This window comes from Saccopteryx bilineata, chromosome X, assembly GCF_036850765.1.
Source record: "Saccopteryx bilineata isolate mSacBil1 chromosome X, mSacBil1_pri_phased_curated, whole genome shotgun sequence".
Taxonomy (NCBI): Eukaryota; Metazoa; Chordata; class Mammalia; order Chiroptera; family Emballonuridae; genus Saccopteryx; species Saccopteryx bilineata.
Window position 1 is genome coordinate 126,619,526 of NC_089502.1, and position 19,641 is coordinate 126,639,166.

The window sequence follows — 19,641 nt, forward strand, 5'->3', positions numbered from 1 at the left end:
TCTTCTTTAAAGAGAATCATTTTTTAAAAATAATTAACTCCTCGGCCATTTATTATTCTGTCAAAATTCTTCTGATTTGGTCTCCAAAACCTGTTTTGCTCTTTGGAACATGAAAATAACATGGTCAGAAACATCTAAAACACATTCAGGAGTAACACTGGTCCCTTCGTTGTCTTGAATTTGAAACTATCCTTACAGGATACAATTTTTAAAAATATTCCTTTCCCCTAAGTACAGCTGAAGGACTTCACTTCTCATAATTCACCTTTCCTAGAGGTGGAGGTGCAGATTTCCTTGTCAGCACTTGCTATGGATGGTGACTGCTGAACAACAGCTAATTGGCAGAGCAAATTCCTGTGGTAATAATTAAAGTCCTCTGTAGACCTTGTGGGTTTAACTCTAATGTTCGCTTTTAATCTTGACACCACACTCAAATCCTCTAGAATTTCTATACATTGTACATGTAGCTTACAATAAGCTCAGTATGCTGGAGTTTGTTGGGATAAATGCTATGAACATACAGCACACAGGACATATATGTACATAGAGAGTTGAGAATTTGGTGGAAAGAGCTAGATTAGACCACATCTAGGATAATATATCGAGTTCCACATTCTATAGTTTATAAGAAGTGTTAACATACAGAACATCTTTTCATCTCATTCTGGAAGGTAGCCAGAATGAGCAGGATCTAGAAATTATGAAAAGAAAAGAAAGACAAAGGATGTGAAAGAACCCCTGAGTAAGAAGAGCCTCAGGAAAACCATGATAAGCTGGCATATGGAATACTTTAAGAGGAAGAAGTAGAACCAATAAATGAATATTTTAGAAATGCAGATTTCAAGTTAGTAAAGAAAAGAATTGTAAATACCAATATTAGATGAAAGTTTCATATAAATAAATTCCCATTCATTGGATGGGTTTTAAAAAAAAGAAGTTGAAATGGCCTAAGCTCTCAGAAAAGTAGTACGAACCATGCCTAAGATAGACAGAAAGTTTTCCTACATGGCTCCTAATTATTTTGTAAATCTAGGCATGTTATCACTATATTAATAAGGAATAAGAACTTCACTTTGCAAAAGCATATTAGAGTCAACTTTCAGGAAAGTGTGATGATCAAGGACATTTGAAACTGGAATTTATATCTCTTAACTGCAAATATGTTCTATTAACCTAAGTTTTTTTTTTATTGAACCAAATAGTCACATGTAAAATATTTATTAGAAATATAATATTAAAACATTTAACATCATGGCCATGAGAATACAGAGAATGATTATTAATATGCCACATGTAAGTTTCACAAGGGCAGGTATTTTTGTCTATTCCCTGATCTCCAGTGCTTAGAACACAGCCCACCATATAAGAGGTGCTCAGTAAATAGTTATTGAATGAATGGATGGATGGAGGTTGAGGGAAAATGAAATTAGTATTTTTGAGTTGTCTTCTGGCTTCTTCAAGAGAAGGGGAGAATAGCCTTGACTTCTAGAGATGAGCAGCAGCCCTTGGGGAAAGAAGAGGAAAGGGTATGGTCAGGACAACAGACTGGATAGAGAATGCCAGCTGCAGAAGTTGAGAAGACAAGAGAGGCCAAGATCGAATTCAAAGATCCTATAGTTCTGTGAATAAACCTAGACCTAATCTGATAACTGAACTACAACAGCATTTTAAAACTAAAATTATAGAAGTCAGTGAGTTTCAAACAGGGTCTGGCAATATGAGTTTCAAATTTAAAACATGTATTAGGAAAATTCAGAAACTGTCCCAAAAGATTTTCTTCAAAATTTTTTTTTCTTTCCACGATGGACAGAAAAACGGCATGGTTAGTCAGCAGAGCTAGGGCATTTATAACAATGTCTTTTCTCTAACCATTGATTGTTTTCATTAGGTAAGTATGTAGTTGGTTTTCTAAAGCTTTTTATTTTTATTTATTTATTTTTTTTTTGCTTCTTGGCCTTCATGAAATTAGTGGTTTGGGCACTGTCATTAATTCCATAGTTGCAAAATTGCCTTAGAAAAACAATTTTATTGAGAATACTAAGAATAGTTTATTAGATATTTGGATGATGTTGGGAATTATATCATTTATCATTGAAAATTTCTCAGGTTCAAGGACACTGTAAAGTATCAGCACATAAAACATTGAACATCTGGATTAAAGAGAGGGGGTGGAGGGAGGGGAGGGCACAAAGAAAACCAGATAGAAGGTGACAGAAGACAATTTGACTTTGGGTGATAGGTATGCAACATAATCAAATGTCAAAATAATCTGGAGGTATTTTCTCTGAACTTATATATCCTGATTGATCAATGTCACCCAATAAAATTAATAAAAAAACCAGAAATGACAATAAGACATATCTTCACTATGCCAGATATTAAATATCCACTAAAACAGGATATTTAGAGATACATGGTTAAGTGAGTTTTTCACATTTTTTCAGGACATTTGCAGACCCACATAAAGAACCCAGGAGCTCCCATCTGATCCTAGAAGCTTAATATTTTTTTCTTCCATCCTAAATACTGGTAACGATTAGGGACAATTAGGACAACTGTATGCAATTCAAATCAGTAACAGACACAAACGTGTCTACACTGCTAAATCTGAAATTGTAGCTCAACCATATTGAAGATCAAATTAGATCAGTCAATACCTATGCAATTTATCATAACTACATATCCCCTAAAATGTCAAATCCAACTATTAGATTAGTCTACAAATTCAGAGCTAGGAGGGATTTGGGAGATTATCTTGTCTGACCCATCAATTTTGTAGAAGATAAAATCAAAATGATAATAGTAACACACATTCCCTGTTCTCAGGGTGCTATCAGTTTCATGAGAAAAGAAAATTACAATATAATGTAATGGAAGGCAAATAAATAGGTATAAGCATATATAATATTATACAGTTACATAGAAATGACATTATCTCTTGCTTCCAGGACTACATGAGGATCAAAAATAACTTCCCTGAAGAGGTAACTCTGAAGCTAAATCAATAAAGAGCAAGGGTTGGGCAGGTCAGATGGAGCAAGGGCTCTCGGGAAGCAGGAATAGCAATCCCTGGAAGAAAGAAAAGCCCTGATATGTTGAGAAAGCTGCAGGCAGTCTGCTCGGGCTGGTTGGTGCACAGAAATGACAGTAAGATGGAGGGTTCTGGGTATCAGGATAAGAAATAAATTTTACATCTAGAGTTTACTTGTAAGAATATGTGTGCATATACGTGTGTATGTATGTACATGTGTATGTGCCTCTGTATAAATGTGTTAGTCAAAATGTCATAGTATAATACTTAGCCACACTACAAGCAATGCCTTTATTTTAGATTCCTATTGCATTTCATTTAAAAACTTATTTATAAAGATAAAATATTTATAATAATATGGTATTTTTCTAAACCCTAAAAATGCATGCATAACACATTATTGTAATGTATGTGGTAAATTATTATCATTTCCCATATACAAATCAGGAAATGGAGACTCGGAGTTTATGTCATTTGCAAAGTTGACATAGTCTTGCCAGAACTCAAGACTCAACCTCAGTTTTCTACGCACCATCTTTTATTTTTATCTAATCTCCCAGCATGCTCCTCTCCATTATGTCATATGTTTTGCTTGAGGTCATTAGAATAAACAAATCTCTTCTTGTCCAAATAATATGTAGTTCATTTACATTTATGAGTCATTAATAAGTTGTTGGATTCCTTTTGCTTTTTGTGTGCAGGAATTTGAATTAATCATACTCCATAATTCCTAGAACATCATAATCTTTCATCCCTGAAAGCTAATCTTTTGTTCTATATATTTATTCTCTTTTATCTCCATTCATTATTTCCATCTCCTGCCATTGACTAATTTCTTAGTGTGCTAGATATTCATTCTTGTATATGTATTGTATTATAACCATGCATGTTAATTTTTCTCTTTTTGTTTTAGAACAGCAGCACTGTTGTTTTTAAGAGCTGTTTATAGTTATATAGGCACATCTAGTTGTTTCTAACTGCTGTATATACCATTCCATAGTATGCATCAACCACATATAATTCATTTCTGTCTGAGGTCTTCATCTACTTGCCTCCAACTTCTTTTTTTTCCAGTTTCATTGAGAGATAACTGACATATAACACTGTGTAAGTTAAAGATGTACAACTTGATGATCTAAAACACACAAAAATTCACAAAATAATTACTACTATACATAGATGTCTCCAACGCTTTGTTACCAAAAACAACCCTGTGACAAATTTCTGCTTCAATATTTTGTTTATGAACCTGTGTGAGACTTCTCTGAGTTACATATCCTGGAGAGACGTGCAAAAACAAGGACATAGGGTATTAAACAATTAATTTTACTAAATGTTATTAGATTTTTTTTCAGAATGACTGTTACCACTGTGCTCTCTAAAGCACATAAACTTTAGTTTTATTTAAGAATCTCTTCCCCAAAATACTCTTACTTTTTCTTCTATTAATTTTATAGTTTTACTCCTCTTATTTTTTTCTGTGTATACTTTTTTATTAAGTTTATTGGGGTGACATTTGTTCACAAAACCATACAAGTTTCAAGTGTACAACTTAACAAAACATCATCAGCACACTGTATCATGCACTTATCACCCAAAGTAAAGTCTCTTTTTGTTCCCATTTATCCTCACTCTGCCCTCTATTTCCTCTTCCAACTCCCCTTTCTTTCTGGCTATCACCATACTGTGTCCATATGGAAAACAGTATAGAGTTTCCTCAAATAACTAAAAATGGAACTGCTTTTTGAACTAGTCATTTGCCTTTTAGTATTATATCCAAAGAAACCTGAAACAGTAATTTGAAAGAATAGATGCACCCCTATGTTCATTGCAGCGTTATTTACAATAGACAAGCAATGGAAACAGCCCAGGTGCCCATCAGTAGGTGAGTGGATAAAATAGCTGTGGTACATTTATGCAATGGAATACTACTCGGCCGTAAAAAAAAAAGAAAAAACATGAAGGAAATCTTACCTTTTGCAATAGCATGGAAGGACCTGGAGATCATTATGGTAAGTGATATATGTCGGTCAGAGAAAAATATATGATCTCACTTATATGTGGAATCTAACGAATACCATAAACTGAGGAACAAAACAGAAACAGAGGCAAGGTCACATGCAACCAGTGGATAACTGTCAGAGATGGGGGGGATGGGAGGCTGGGTGACAAACGTGAAGGGATTAAGCAAAAAAAAATATTGCTCATATTTAGATATTAATCCATGTTGATTGTACATATATACGTTTTATATAATATAAGTGCCATAAAATACGCTAGTTTAATTAGCACAATCCACTACCAAATCTATCATCAATCCATATTTTCTCCCTGGATTTTTCAGTGGTGTTGTTCTAGCAATTTCTCATATCAACATACTCTCTTTTCTAAAGCGTGACTCTGAAGCTTGAACAAGTATCATTTAATACATTTATTATTTAGTTCAATCAGCTTATCTCAAGCGTTTATAATTTCAGATTTTCCTTATTAACATTCCTCTATAGAAATGGTGAAACACTTGATTGTAAATCATACTAAATGATTCAACACAGTTGTGTCATACTTCTTTAAGCCTTTGAATATGGTGAAAACATCTGAAACTGAACAGATACAACACACTCTTGATAAGCAGGGTTGGAAAGGAATATGAAAGCTGACACAGAGCTGAAGGCTACAGTAATCCCACTGTTCCACTGATTTATGGGGAGATTTTCAGGCAACGACTTTCTTCTTTGGTAAAATTAATACTACCAGTGCCCCCTACATATCTGGCATAATGTTTCAACTTCACTGACTGATACTTACAGTAAAGTAGTATAAGGAATTTACTGGTATCAAGTCTCATTATTTCTAATTTACAGATTTAGACATTCTGAACAATTATGGAAGATGCTTTATAGCTCTTCCTTCCTCTTAAAGCAAACCCCCTAAAGCAAAACACATAAATTAACTTTTGTACAGTTTTGTTACTCAGTGTTTTCTTATTATAAAAGTCTCTAAGTCTCTCAAAAGTTTTTAAAATTCTAAATGAACTGACAAGATGTCCCTGAGCAATGAATAAACTCTTATAAACAGAGCTTTTAATATTATGCTGTTAATCCATTCATTGTCCTGAAACTGTTCTAGACCAAGAGGCAACGCTGAACCTTCCTTTTCTGCTCCTATTACCACCAGCAGCCCCAGCAGGTGCAAGTTCCCTTTTAGCATCCGTTTAGTGTAAAGACTGCAAATCCACAAATACTTGCAGAAGTCTATGCAAATTTATTCCAGATGAGGGCGGCCAATAGCTACTTCTAATGCTTCTGTTCTCTGTTATCTTTATTCCTTAGCGTTTACCTCACTCAGCTCTAAGTAACAATTTGAATTTTACATTTGCCAAATCATGCTAAAAACATCTGTTGACTGATTTCCTCCAAAATAGCTCGGGGTGTCCAACCTTAGTCACCCCTCTTCCAAAAGGTCAGACCATTTAAGCTTCCATTAATTGCCACTGTTATCTTTCCCTGGGAGCATCATTTAAAGACAAATTATCCCTTCCTTTGCTCTCTTTATCATAATCCTTTGAGTAATTTTCATTCAACTTTTGAAGCTTTTAAAGTGATTGATAGTATTTGTTTGAAGAATAATCTCATCTCTTTTAGATATTTCTAAATACTTCAATTTTTAGGAAAGCAAATATGAAATAATCATGCATTATTTTTCTTAGAGAAAGTCTATCACATGATAATTCAAACCCATTCTCATTTTGTTTCACATCTTTACCAGCACAGTCTTGAGTTAATATTTTCCCCAGCCAAACTTCAAATCTATCAAAATATTCATGTTATTAATATAATAAGAGTTCCCTTCCTCCGAATGATTTTTTTTCCTTGTCATCATTCCTTTGGAAACATTATTTTTAGAGTTTTTCATTTCCATCCTTTTCACGGTGCATATGTTTTAGTTTCCTTAAACACAGTTATGTCTGAAAGCCACAGCACTTTAAAATGCTAAAACAGAGTAAGCCAAAATAATAGCAGAGGAAAGGCAAAAAAAAAAATTACATCTGCTTTTCAGCATTGTGAACAATTCACTGATCTTCACAAGGCATGGCTTTGAGCAGATAAGGATTAAAGGTTTTTGTTTGCATTCGTTACAAGTACAGACAGGGCGCTGACTACTGTAATTAATGTCAACAGCCAAAAGAAAAGAGCAAGTTATTTGAGAGATCGATTCAGTTGTTGCCTCCAACAATTTTAGTTGTTGTCTCTGGTAAAAATAAAAGAACAACTAAGCATTTAACTCTTAGGGAAAAGGAACAAATGACCCAGATGATTATAAAGGGACTATTTAGGAAGGAGGGTCATGTGCACTCGGATGAAAAAAGTTGGAAGGAGAAAAAATGATGAAAGATAAGAAGAAAAATAAAGAAGTCAGAGTGTAACAGAGGTCCCTCGCTCTGCTGTAGCCCCCCTGGTCAAGGCACAGATGAGAAAGCAATCAATGAACAACTAAGGTGCTGCAACAAAGAACTGATGCTTCTCATCTCTCCCCCTTCCTATCTGGTTCCTTATCTGTCCCTCTCTCTGTCGTTCTCTGTCTCTGTTGCAAAAAAATCAAAATAAAAAAGGAAGAGTAAAGAAGAAGAGAATAAAAAGGAGGAAGATAGATAAGTGAAGAAAAGCAGTAACACAGAGTTTAATTTGTGTGTGTGTGTGTGTGTGTGTGTGTGTGTGTGTGTGTGTGACAGAGAGAGACAGAGAGAGGGACAGACTGGAAGGGAGAGAGATGAGAAGCATCAGTTCTTTGTTGCGGCACCTTAGTTTCTCAGTGATTGTTTTCTCATATGTGCCTTGACTGGGGGGGTTACAGAAGACCGAGTTACCCCTCCTTGCTCAAGCCAGTGACCTTGGGTTCAAGCTGGTGAGCCTTGCTCAAACCAGATGAGCCCATGCTCAAACTGGCGACCTCGGGGTTTCAAACCTGAGTCCTCAGCATCCCAGCCCGATGCACTATCCACTGCGCTACTACCTGGTCAGGCAATAATGCAGAGTTTAAAAGAATACTCTTAGGATCACTGTGCAAATCACACAGTCCTGATGGCCAGAGAAATTTCCTGCTAAGGTTCTTTGAAAGAAGACTTAACGAAATCACTCCCACTGCATCTGAACGTATATCTTTGACTGTGTGGCATTCAGTGTGTGTGTGTGTGTGTGTGTGTGTGTGTGTGTGTGTGTGTGTGTAAGAGAAAGAGAGACAGAGAGAGACAGAGAAAGAGAGAGATATCAAGGCCAAGGACAGATCACAAAGTCTACCATACAATTTCACTTTTCACAAGTATTATTAGAATAAAATAGCTATATGCTTAAGTGATTTATTTTAGTAAAATAATTATTAGCACTATGGCTTTGAGGAAGATTACTTAATTCTTTTGAATTTCAATGTCTTCACCTATAAAATAAGGACTATAATGACATCTATCTTGGAGTTTTTGTGATTGTTAAACTAGCTAACATATGTAAATAATTTAGAATAGGGCCCAAGACATAGTAAGGACTTGATCAATGTTAGCTAGATTCAATAGTAGTAGTCATAGTAGCACTGAAGAAGCTGTGAATGAAATGGGGCCAAGAACTGATTAATATTCTTCCCAAAGAATGGAGAGGGATGTGTGTGGGAAGGAATCCAAAACTGGGTGTCAGGGGAGAAGGATTTGAGTTTGAATTTTCCAGTATATGGGTACGTGACCTGTTACTTTCATTTCCCCAAGTCTGACTTTCCTCATTTCTGACAACAATGAATTGAACTGGTTTTTATACATAAGTTCTTAACATACTCAGAATCTTCAATGGTAGCTTCTATCTTTGATCTAAGTTGCCCTTTGCCCCAGTGCATAGAAGATCTGTTACTAAACAGAGTGTTGGATGCTAAACACAATCCTTGTCCCTGTGGGCTCGTAAGATGTAACGGTTCTTATCCAGACCACAGGATGAGCCACTTTAATGTACACCTCTGGTTATCACTTCATATTATTTCTTACCAATGATCACTGCATCAAAGCCTTTTGATGAGAGTCATACCTGAACATATGAAGAGAATGCAGATAGCCCCACCCAAGGAGCTGCCACCTCATGTTCCTCGTCCTGCTGTCCTCACCTTTGTCCACCTTGGGGCGTGTCCATGGTAAGAGTAAATAGAGTTTCAAAAGAACTAATATTGAATATTTTTTGCTAAGTGTCTTTGATGAACTAGACCTGATTTAAAACTCATTTCAGAGGTTTTTGGAGACTCTGTCTTAAGTCATATGGTTGCAGGTGCCTACCCCTTTTATCTACATATCACTCTCTCTAAGGCTATGAAGTGCATGCACTTTTTTTAACATTTCCCTTGTGGTGTAAGAAATGGTTTTTAAAGGAGGTAAATCTAAATCACTCCTATATCTAACCCTCTATGTTAGCTCTGATTAGATAGTTATGGGTGGATAGGAGAGATCAAAAAGCCCATTTGTAGGATTAAAAAAAAGAAATGACTAGATTTAAAATTACACCATAGGTGCAAAAAATGCAAAAAGTTGGGATACTGTATTGATGAAATTCAGCAGGGTCACCCATGGAAAGAAATTTTAAGCAAAACTTTGAAAAAATAAAACAAACTATAACACCAGAGTAGAACTAGAGATTTGACTACTATGATTTTATACTCTACCTAATAATTAATTATATAAAATTACCATACTTAATGTTAAAGGTAATAGTTTTATTTGATATATACATCTGATATCTATAGATATATATAATCTGATAGAGATAAATACAGAGATACATATCTATATATATATATTTTAACTAGGCTTTGCAATATCTATTTCCCATTAGTCTTGAGTTGAGAAATAAACATTTTAATAAGAATATTTAGAGCTATAACTAGAAATATATTTAATACCTCTCATTTACCTAACTTGTTCACAAGTGAGTAATAATACTAAATTTTTCTCATTAAGAAATTTTCAATATTACAACCCTAAATTATATTGCCATAAACATTCAAATATATTTTATTTGTTTTCTTGATATTGTTCACTGAAATTCAGCATGAATTATCACATAATTTTTTACTTAGCATTTATTCTTTTCTTTCATCAATACTTCAAAATATAAAAGTTCATTTCTTTTCTTTCAATAGCATATATTGATCCCTCAATAGTTAAGTAAGTTTCTGGGAATCTTTATACAATCAGACATTTTATCCCTTTCTATGTTCTTTGCTTGACAAAGTCTGAAATTTGCTTCACCATTTATTTAACTTCTAGAGCTTAATAAAGTAGAATAGAATTTTATGAACTTCCTGTATCCCTTCAAGATAATCAATATTGGAAGTGTATTCAACTGTCAGTAAATAACTTTTCAGACAGTAATTATAGCATAAGGGAAGCTTCTCATTCATCAGTGTAAAAAAAATAAAACTCTAGAGAAAGAAAAATATATATCTAAAACACCTGAGATTCTGCTCCTACAATAGAAAAATTTTGGGATACATAACCATTAGTTGGGCTTAGCTGAGGAGAGTCTGCTTGTTTTATAACAAAATGTCGATGTTGCCTGACCAGGCGGTGGCGCAGTGGATAGAGCATCGGTCTGGGATGCAGAGGACCTAGGTTCGAGACCCCGAGGTCGCCAGCTTGAGCTCAGGCTCATCTGGCTTAAGCAAAAAGCTCACCAGCTTAGACCCAAGGTCGCTGGCTCAAGCAAGGGGTTACTCGGTCTGCTGAAGGCCTGTGGTCAAGGCACATGTGAGAAAGCAATCAATGAACAACTAAGGTGTTGCAACAAAAAAACTGATGATTGATGCTTCTCATCTCTCTCCATTCCTGTCTGTCCCTATCTATCCCTCTCTCTGACTCTCTCTCTGTCCCTGAAAGAAAAAAAAAATGTCGATGTCATTTCAGGAAAGTGGTTCATTCTGTCCACGGTTTCTCAGCATAATTACTTCACAGATGACAAAGGATTGTTTAGACTATCAATACCATTGTTTATTATCATCTTTAGATGGGGAAGCTTCTGCCACAAAGAGTAATAATAAAACTATTTTTCCCAAAGAGTAGTATCAGAGTTTGGGGAAAATATTAGTTGGTATGCTTATATTTGCAACTATTTATACATCAAGTACAGCTCAAAAATATAAACCAAAATGTTTTAAATAACAAATGGAATGAATGAGAGGAGAACAGAGAAAAACACACATGTCTAGTTCCACGACACTCTAAGTGCAGGTATCATTGACAATGATTCAGTAGCATCATTTTGGGTCTTAAAGATCACAACTTTCCATGTATTAGATTTAACACCAAGAATATTAGCTTTCTTCTCTTTCTAATGCAACTCATAGTAAGTCCATTATGTTTTATATTCTCTCTTCTTTAGAACATTCAAATTATGAAAAATTAAACTCTTCCTTATCAATACTGGATGCCACATTTTAGATCATAGGAAAAGGATAGAAAATAGAATAAATATCACTCAACGAACTTCATGAAAAATGACTGTAGGACTTCTCTTTGCTCACTGTCAAAGAACCACTCTCCTCTTTGTCAACTTAGTTTAACAAAAACTGGGATCTAAATTTTATTTAAGTTCAAAAGGAAGTTCTTTCAAGAAACACTGAATGGATTCTTGCTCTATGCCACCTACCACACAGACACATACACGCACATAATTTTCCAATTAATCCTCAGAAAAATTCTTATTCTCTAAGCCTTTGTTATATCCGTGTGTAATTTACTTAACCTCTCTAAGCTTCAGTTTTCTAATATGTAAAATGTGTACAATAACATGATATTTTCTTTGTAAGGATAAAATGAGATAATGTCTTAATAACATATCAGTGGGTCAGGTACATCATATTCATTAATTTTAAAAAATACATTTTAGCTTGACCAGGCAGTGGCGCAGTGGATAGAGCGTCGGACTGGGATGCAGAGGACCCAGGATCGAGACCTTGAGGTTGCCAGCTTGAGCGTGGGCTCATCTGGTTTGAGCAAAGCTCACCAGCTTGGACCCAAGGTTGCTGGCTCAAGCAAGGGGTTACTCGGTCTGCTGAAGGCCCACGGTCAAGGCACATATGAGAAAGCAATCAATGAACAACTAGGGTATAGCAATGCGCAATGAAAAACTAATGATTGATGCTTCTCATTTCTCCATTCCTGTCTGTCTGTCCCTGTCTAACTCTCTCTCTGTCTTTGTAAAAAAAAAATACATTTTACCCTTGTCCAATACAGGTTTGAACAGTGTGCATCCATGTACACATGGATTTTTTTAAATAAATACAGTAAATATATTTTCTCTTCCTTATTATTTTCTTAACATTTTCTTTTCTCTAGCTTACTTTATTGTGAGAATACAATATAAAATATGCATAACAGAGCCTGGCCAGTTGGCTCAGTGGTAGAGTGTCAATTCAGCATGTGGATGTCCTGGGTTTGATTCCTGGTCAGGGCACACAGGAAAAGCAACCACCTGCTTCTCCTCTCCTCCTTCTCTCCCTTCTCCCTCTCTCTCTCTTCTCCTCCCACAGCCATGGCTCAATTGGTTTGAGCACATTGGCCCCAGGCACTGCGAATGGCTCTGTGGAGCCTCCGCCTCAGGCACTAAAAATAGCTTGGTTGCTAGCTTGGGTCCCAGATGGGCAGAGCATTAGCCCCAGATGGGGTTGCCTGGTGGATCTTGGTCAGGATGCATGCGAGATTCTGTCTCTCTATCTTCTCTCCTCTCACTTAAATTTTAAAAAATACGTATAACACAAAATATGCATTAATCAACTATTTATGTTATTGGTAGTTTCCAGTCAACAGTAGGCTAACGTCTAGTTATATTTCAATGCAGTCAAATATAATATGCAGATTTTCGACCATGCAGAGGAGTTGGTGCCCCTAACTTCTGTATTGTTCAAGGGTCCACTGTATTTATTAAATACCCAACATGGGCTAGGCACTGTTTGGTGCTGAGGATAAAGCAGTGACTTACATTATGTCACATAGCTTAAAAAAGGAATAGAGAAATTTTTAAGGAAAGCCTAAATTATTGCTAAGTGCTATGGGGAAACAAAATGTAAGGTAAGGGAAGAAGGAGTGAATAGCTCGTGGCAGGAGAGTGTGACTACTTTACATAGTTTGATCATGGCAGGCAAGCCCCTCTCTAAACCAGCAATTTTCAACTGGTGTGTTGCAAGAATTGTTCAAACATGTAATACCTGACTATTTAGTCAGGGCCACTGACCTCTTTTTCCTTAGATTGTCAAATTTAAAAAAAAGACAACAGCCAACACAACAATAGCCATCTGGTGTGAATGAATTAAAATTATACCTATTTATTGGTCAGATCAGCAAAAAAAAATTTTTGGTATGCTGAAAAATTTTAGTAATTAGTTTATGTGTGTGGTATGAGATGAAAAAGGTTGAAATTGCTGCTTTAAGGTGACATTTATGCAGAGCACTTAATAAAGTGAGGGAATAAACCATAGGTATTCCTGGAAGCTGTGCAAAGGGCCTGAGGCTACAGCAGCTTGGCAAAATCCAGGAACAAGAAGAAAGACCATGTAACAGCAGCAGTGAGCAAGGGGGAGAGTGTCAGGAGATAAAGTTAAAGGAGTAACAGGGTCTTAAGATTCACTGTAAGGACTTTGGTTTTGACATTGAGTGAGATGCAGAGCTATTGGAGGTTTTTGAGCAAAAGCTACAGAAATTGACATAAGTTAAAAAGAATCATTCTGTCTGCTGTGTTGAGAATAGATCTTAGGAGCAGGGACTTGATTAAAAAAAACCAGTAGCTGCAACTAATACTAGACAGGGTGGGGCAAAAGTAGGTTTACAGCTGTTCTATGGACAATAATACAATAATTAGAAATGATAATACAAGAATAAACTGGCATATTTGCAATTGTAAACCTCTTTTTGCCCCATCCTGTATTTTACTTTATTATCAGTATGTGTTAGCTTGACAGTAGAACCTACGTGAAGTGCTCAGTAACACCAGGTTGAAATGCCAGCTTGCACAGATCATAAACAATAAACAAGTCGGCATGGACAGAAAACTGGCCATTACTGTAATGACTTACTCTTCATACTGAGGTTGATTCTGAGTGCTTCTCCTCTGGGCAGAAGTAGAAACTGTACACAATAAAGAAGAACCTCTACGACAGGCTGTGGGAAAGCCCTGACCTGGCATTATGACCTAAAAGTGTTGAGCTAGAAGACTTCTCTACCTTCGAAGGCAGAAAATAGCCAGTGGAAGTTAGTCTGTCCCATCCAGGGGGCATATTTCCTACCTCCTTCCTTTTATGTATGCTATGCTGGGCTCAAGGAAAAACTCGTGAATGGTGGTCACGTTAGTCTGCTATTTGACTTCGGAAAATGGTTTATCTTCTAGTTATTCTTGAGCTACCAGTGAAAAGCATTGCAGTTTTCCAGTGAGTGTATAAATAATAAAAACAGACATCTAAACTCTCTACCTGAATTTTCCCATTTTTATTTATTTTAATTTCTTTCAATTTTTTTGTGTGTGTGACAGAGACAGAGAGAGGGACAGATAGGGACAGACAGACCAGAAGGAAGAGAGATGAGAAGCATCAGTTTTTCGTTGCAGCTCCTTAGTTGTTCATTGATTGCTTTCTTATATGTGCTTTGACTGAGAAAGGGGGGCTCCAGCAGAGTGAGTGACCCCCTGCTCAAACCAGTGACCTTGGGCTCAAGCTGGTGAGCATTGCTCAAACCAGATGAGCCTGCACTCAAGCCAGTGAACTCGGGGTTTTGAACCTGGGTCCTCCGTGTCCCAGTCTGATGCTCTATGCACTGTACCACTATCTGGTCAGGCGATTACTTATTGAAATTTATTGGGGTGACATTGTTTCATAAAATTAAACAAGTTTCAGGAGCACAGTTCTACAATACATCATCTGTATATTGCACTGTGTGTTGAAAACTCAAACTTGTCAAGCAATCCGTTCCTACTGAGTAACCCATATGTTCTCATCTAACTCAGAGTGACAGCAGGTCTGTCCATTGATCTCAGAGGCCCTTCATAATCCCATTCACTTTCTACCCAGGTTCTTTCTGACAACATCTCTTTCTCTTCCTCTCCATCTCTCTGCTCCAGCCATACTGGCATCCTTACTGTTGCCTAAACACACACGTACTAGATTGAATGATAGTCTTTAAAAAGATGTGTCCCCTGTAACCTGTAAATAAGGTCTTGTTTGGGGGTGGGATTCTTTACAGATATAATTAAATTAAGGATCTTGAGGTGAGATCATTCTGGATTACCTGGGTGAGCCTACATCCAATGACAAGTATCCTTATAAATTACAAGAGAGTAGACATGTATACAGAGAAGGCACAAACGGGAAAGTCATGGGAAGATCAAGGTGATATAACCAGAAGCAAAGAACACCTCAAGCCACCAGAAGCTGGAAGAAGCAAGGAAGGATTCTCATCTAGAACCTTTGGAGGGAGTATGGCCTTGTACACAGCTTTATTTCAGACTTCTGGCCTCTAGAACTGTAAGAAATTAAATCTCTGTTGTTTTAAGACAATCAGTTTGTGGTAATTTGTTACAGTAGTCTTAGGAAGCTAAATAAAACAGATACTCTTCTGTCTCAGGGCCTTTGTACTTGTTGTTTCCTCTACCTGAACCAATCTTTTCCCAATAGTTGTATGACTATTTTCATCACTTCCTTCAATTCTTTGTTCAAAGGTCATCTTCTCAGCATGGTTTTCTCCGACTACCCTGTTTAAATTTGCAACTTGCCTGATACTCTCATCCTCCTTCCCAGCATTATTTATTCAAAAACACCTTTTAATATATAATTTGCTACTTAAATGTTTATCATTTACTGTATTTATTTCCCAGGACTTCCATAATAAAGTATCACAAACTGGATAGCTAAAACATTAGCAATTTATTCTCTCAAAGTTGTATAGGATACAAGTCCAAAATCAAATGTTCTGGGGCCATGCTCTCACTGAAGTCTCTAGGAGAGGATTCTTCCTTGCTTCTTCCTAGTTTCAGGTGGCTTCTGGCAATTCTTCCCATTCCTTGGCTGGGATGTATCACCCCAGCCTCTGCCTCTGTTGTCACATGGCATTCCCTCTCTGTGGTGGATGTTTGTGTTCAAATTTCCCTCATTTTTGTGAGGAGACCAGTCACTGGATTCGGAACCATGCTAATCCAGTTCTATCTCATTTTAAGTGACTCCATCTACAAAAACCTATTCCAGATAAGGTCACATTCACAGATACTTGGGACCAAAGCTATAATATATCTTCTTGGGAATACAATTCAATACACAATACCTGTCTGCCTCTACTAGATTATAAGCTCCTGCAGAGCAGAGATTCTTGACTAAAGCAGTGCCAGTCACAACATAGACAAGAAATATTTGTTGAAAGAATAACTGAATTACTACATGTTAATGAAATCAGGATCTCTAGTAAGCTATATTCAAATTCATGGAGTATAGATAAAAATTTTCAAATTCTTAGAAATATATGCTATGAAATGCCTGTCTATCTCCATAAAAATGTCTAGTATGTTGACTAATTCATATAATTACTATATTTTAAAGAAAATATATTACTTTCTCAAAGCATACAAAGTCACTTATTTGTTTCCAAGCTTCTTATTTTAGGTCAATAATAAGGGTTTTGTATTGATTTCACAATGGTCCTTATTTCCCTCCATTCTGCTTGTTTATTGCCTCAAATGAAAGTATTAGTTAATAGAATTTGGCCCATTGGTAAAACGTTCAGCACTTAAACAGCTGAATTTCATATTTTAAATTCCAACATGAAGTTTCCAGGTATAAAAGGGTGTTCTATCTCTGAGATTAAACACTTGATGGGGTCTAAAAATATTCTTTAAAAGAGTAAATAGTGCAAGAGCTCAAGGTTCTATTAATGGCAATGTTCACGGTTTATGCTTTCGGTGAAAACCATTGGTGACATCATTATTCAAAGTATGATTAAGAAGGCTTCTGTGGGTCTGTGTGTCTAGTATCACATGGAACTGCCAACCTCTTAAAAAGGGTATTCAATTCAGTCACCAACTGAGTCCTGATTATGATGACAGATCAGAACAAAGGGTCATTCCTGCTGCCTCGACACACTTTTTTAATGAGTGTGACTGCTGATCATTTCTTCTATAAAACTAACTCAGCATAAGGAGGAAAAGAAATATAGTAGGTATTTTCAAATGTCATTTTTAAAATATATTTTTGTCAATATGGATGCTTGGCACGCAATTATGAAATGTTAAAATATCTTACTGAGGCTGTCTTCTTCCTAATTTACTCGCTGGAGAAGCAGCAACAGCGCCATCTTCTGAAATAAATGGAATGAGAAATAATTATGGTTGTAAAAGTCTTGAGATGAAATAGATGATTGACACATACACAGCAAAATGAAAAGTCTGCAAATGCATCTTAGTTGATAATTATCACAAAAGAAATGAACAAGGAATCAATTTCTGATATCAACAAACAACTGCATAAGGGCAGCAAACCTCTCTTCCAGCAGCAAGACTGTGTGGGTAGCCCATGTCATTGTGCATTTGGGGGGGGGCAGAGACAGAGACAGAGAGGGACAGAGAGAGGGACAGATAGAAACAGACAGACAGGAAGGGAGAGAAATGGGAAGCATCAATTTTTCATTGTGGCTCCTTAGTCTCCTTAGTTGTTCATTGATTGTGTTCTCATATGTGCCTTGACCAGGAGCTACAGAAAAGTGAGTGACCCCTTGCTCAAGCCAGTAACCTTGGGCTCAAGACAGTGACCCCATGCTCAAGCTGGTGAGCCCGTGCTCAAGCCAACAACCTTGGGGTTTAGTACCTGGGTCCTCTGCGGCCCAGTCCAATGCTCTATACACTGTGCCACCTCCTGGTCAGTCTTCATTTTTTAAAGTTTTAGGCATATTTTTTATTTTCATTTTATCTATTCATTTCAGAGAGGAGAGACAGAGAGAGAGAGAAAGAGAGAGAGAAAAAAAGAAAGGGAGAGAGAAGGAGAAGGTGGGGAGGAGCAGGAAGTATCAACTTACACTCAAGCCTTGACCAGGGAAGCCTAAGGCCCTAAACTGGTGACCTCAGCATTCTAGGTTGAGGATCCAACCACTGCGCCACCACAGGTCATACTGCATTTTTTAACGAATAAAATACATACCTAAATGGCATACAATTTGAAAAAAATATATGTTCCAAAAATTAACAACAACCCAAAAAGGTTGATAGGGTGATCTCACTAGATTCAAAGTGCTTTAGCATAGGAAAGTGGGAAAGATGAATAAAAAATTTGAAAATTTTGAAATATTCTTCCTTCCTACCATTGAAGATCTAGATATACATATGATATAAAAAATAAGAAGTTCATACAAGAAAATTACTGCTATTGACCATACAGAGGATGACTAAATGGTAGAGCCCATTTGTATCTGGGATAGGTTAGTCAGGACGTCAATCATAACAGGCAGTATAACCATCACCGGGCAGTTATGGTTATGAAGAAAGAAGTGATCACTTCTGAGAAAATGCTACATATGGCTAAACGGGATACTCGGATTTGAGGATGGGAGAGAAGCTTCCTGGGGTAGGGCAATGGTTGCAAAGCCCTACCAAGGACATAGTCAGTGTGGTAGGCATAATTTTAAGATCCTAAGTGCCTGGTGCACACTTATCACCTCTAGTTATTCAAACACTAAATGTAGACACTGCTGGAAAAAAATTTTGCAGAGACTTCATCTTAAGATACAGAGAGCATTGATGCAGGCCTGATATGATCAAATGAACCCTTTAAAAGCATCATTTTCTTTGGATGGGTACAGAGGAGGACATCAGAGATCCAAAGTGCCCTCGCTGGCTTATAGATGGAAGCCATGTGTTAAGGATCATTGAAAGACTTCAGAACTGACAGTGGCCTCTGCTCTTGACAGCCAGCAAAAGAACAGGGACTTCAGTGCCATAACTGCAGGGAACTAAATTGTGCCACCAGGAACACACTTGGAAGTGAATTATCTACTGGTGTCTCCAAATAAGAACTCAGCTTGGCAGACATTTGGATTCCTGGATTCCAGCCCATGATACCCGGAGTTGAGAACCCAGCCATGCCAGGATGGACCCACACAATGGTGAGGCAATAAATAAGTGTTGTTTCCAACCATTAAGTTTGTCATAGTTTATTATGACAATGAAAAATTAGACAATAGAAAAAAAAGTTAAAAAATATATGCTTAAATTTGCTTTATAAGGAACATAGTTCTTGTAACCATCCAGCTTTTATATTTGCAGGGAGGTTATATAACTTGCCCTTCTCTTCATACAGTGCTTAGTCTTACTTTTAAATAAACATTTTGGGACACATTAAAAGATTAATGCCCTGTCAGGCACCAAATTATGAAATTTCTGAGTGGGCCTATGTCATTAACTTACACCCAGGTGCCTTCATGTCTGCCAAGAAATGGGAGTGAAAAATCAAAATATTCAACAGCTGGTATTACGTGGGCACACAGCAATCATTCAGCTGCCCAATCTATCAGAAAGGCTGCTAGCTGGTTACCACATTGCAACTGGCCAAATATCGCCTCTGCCAAAAAC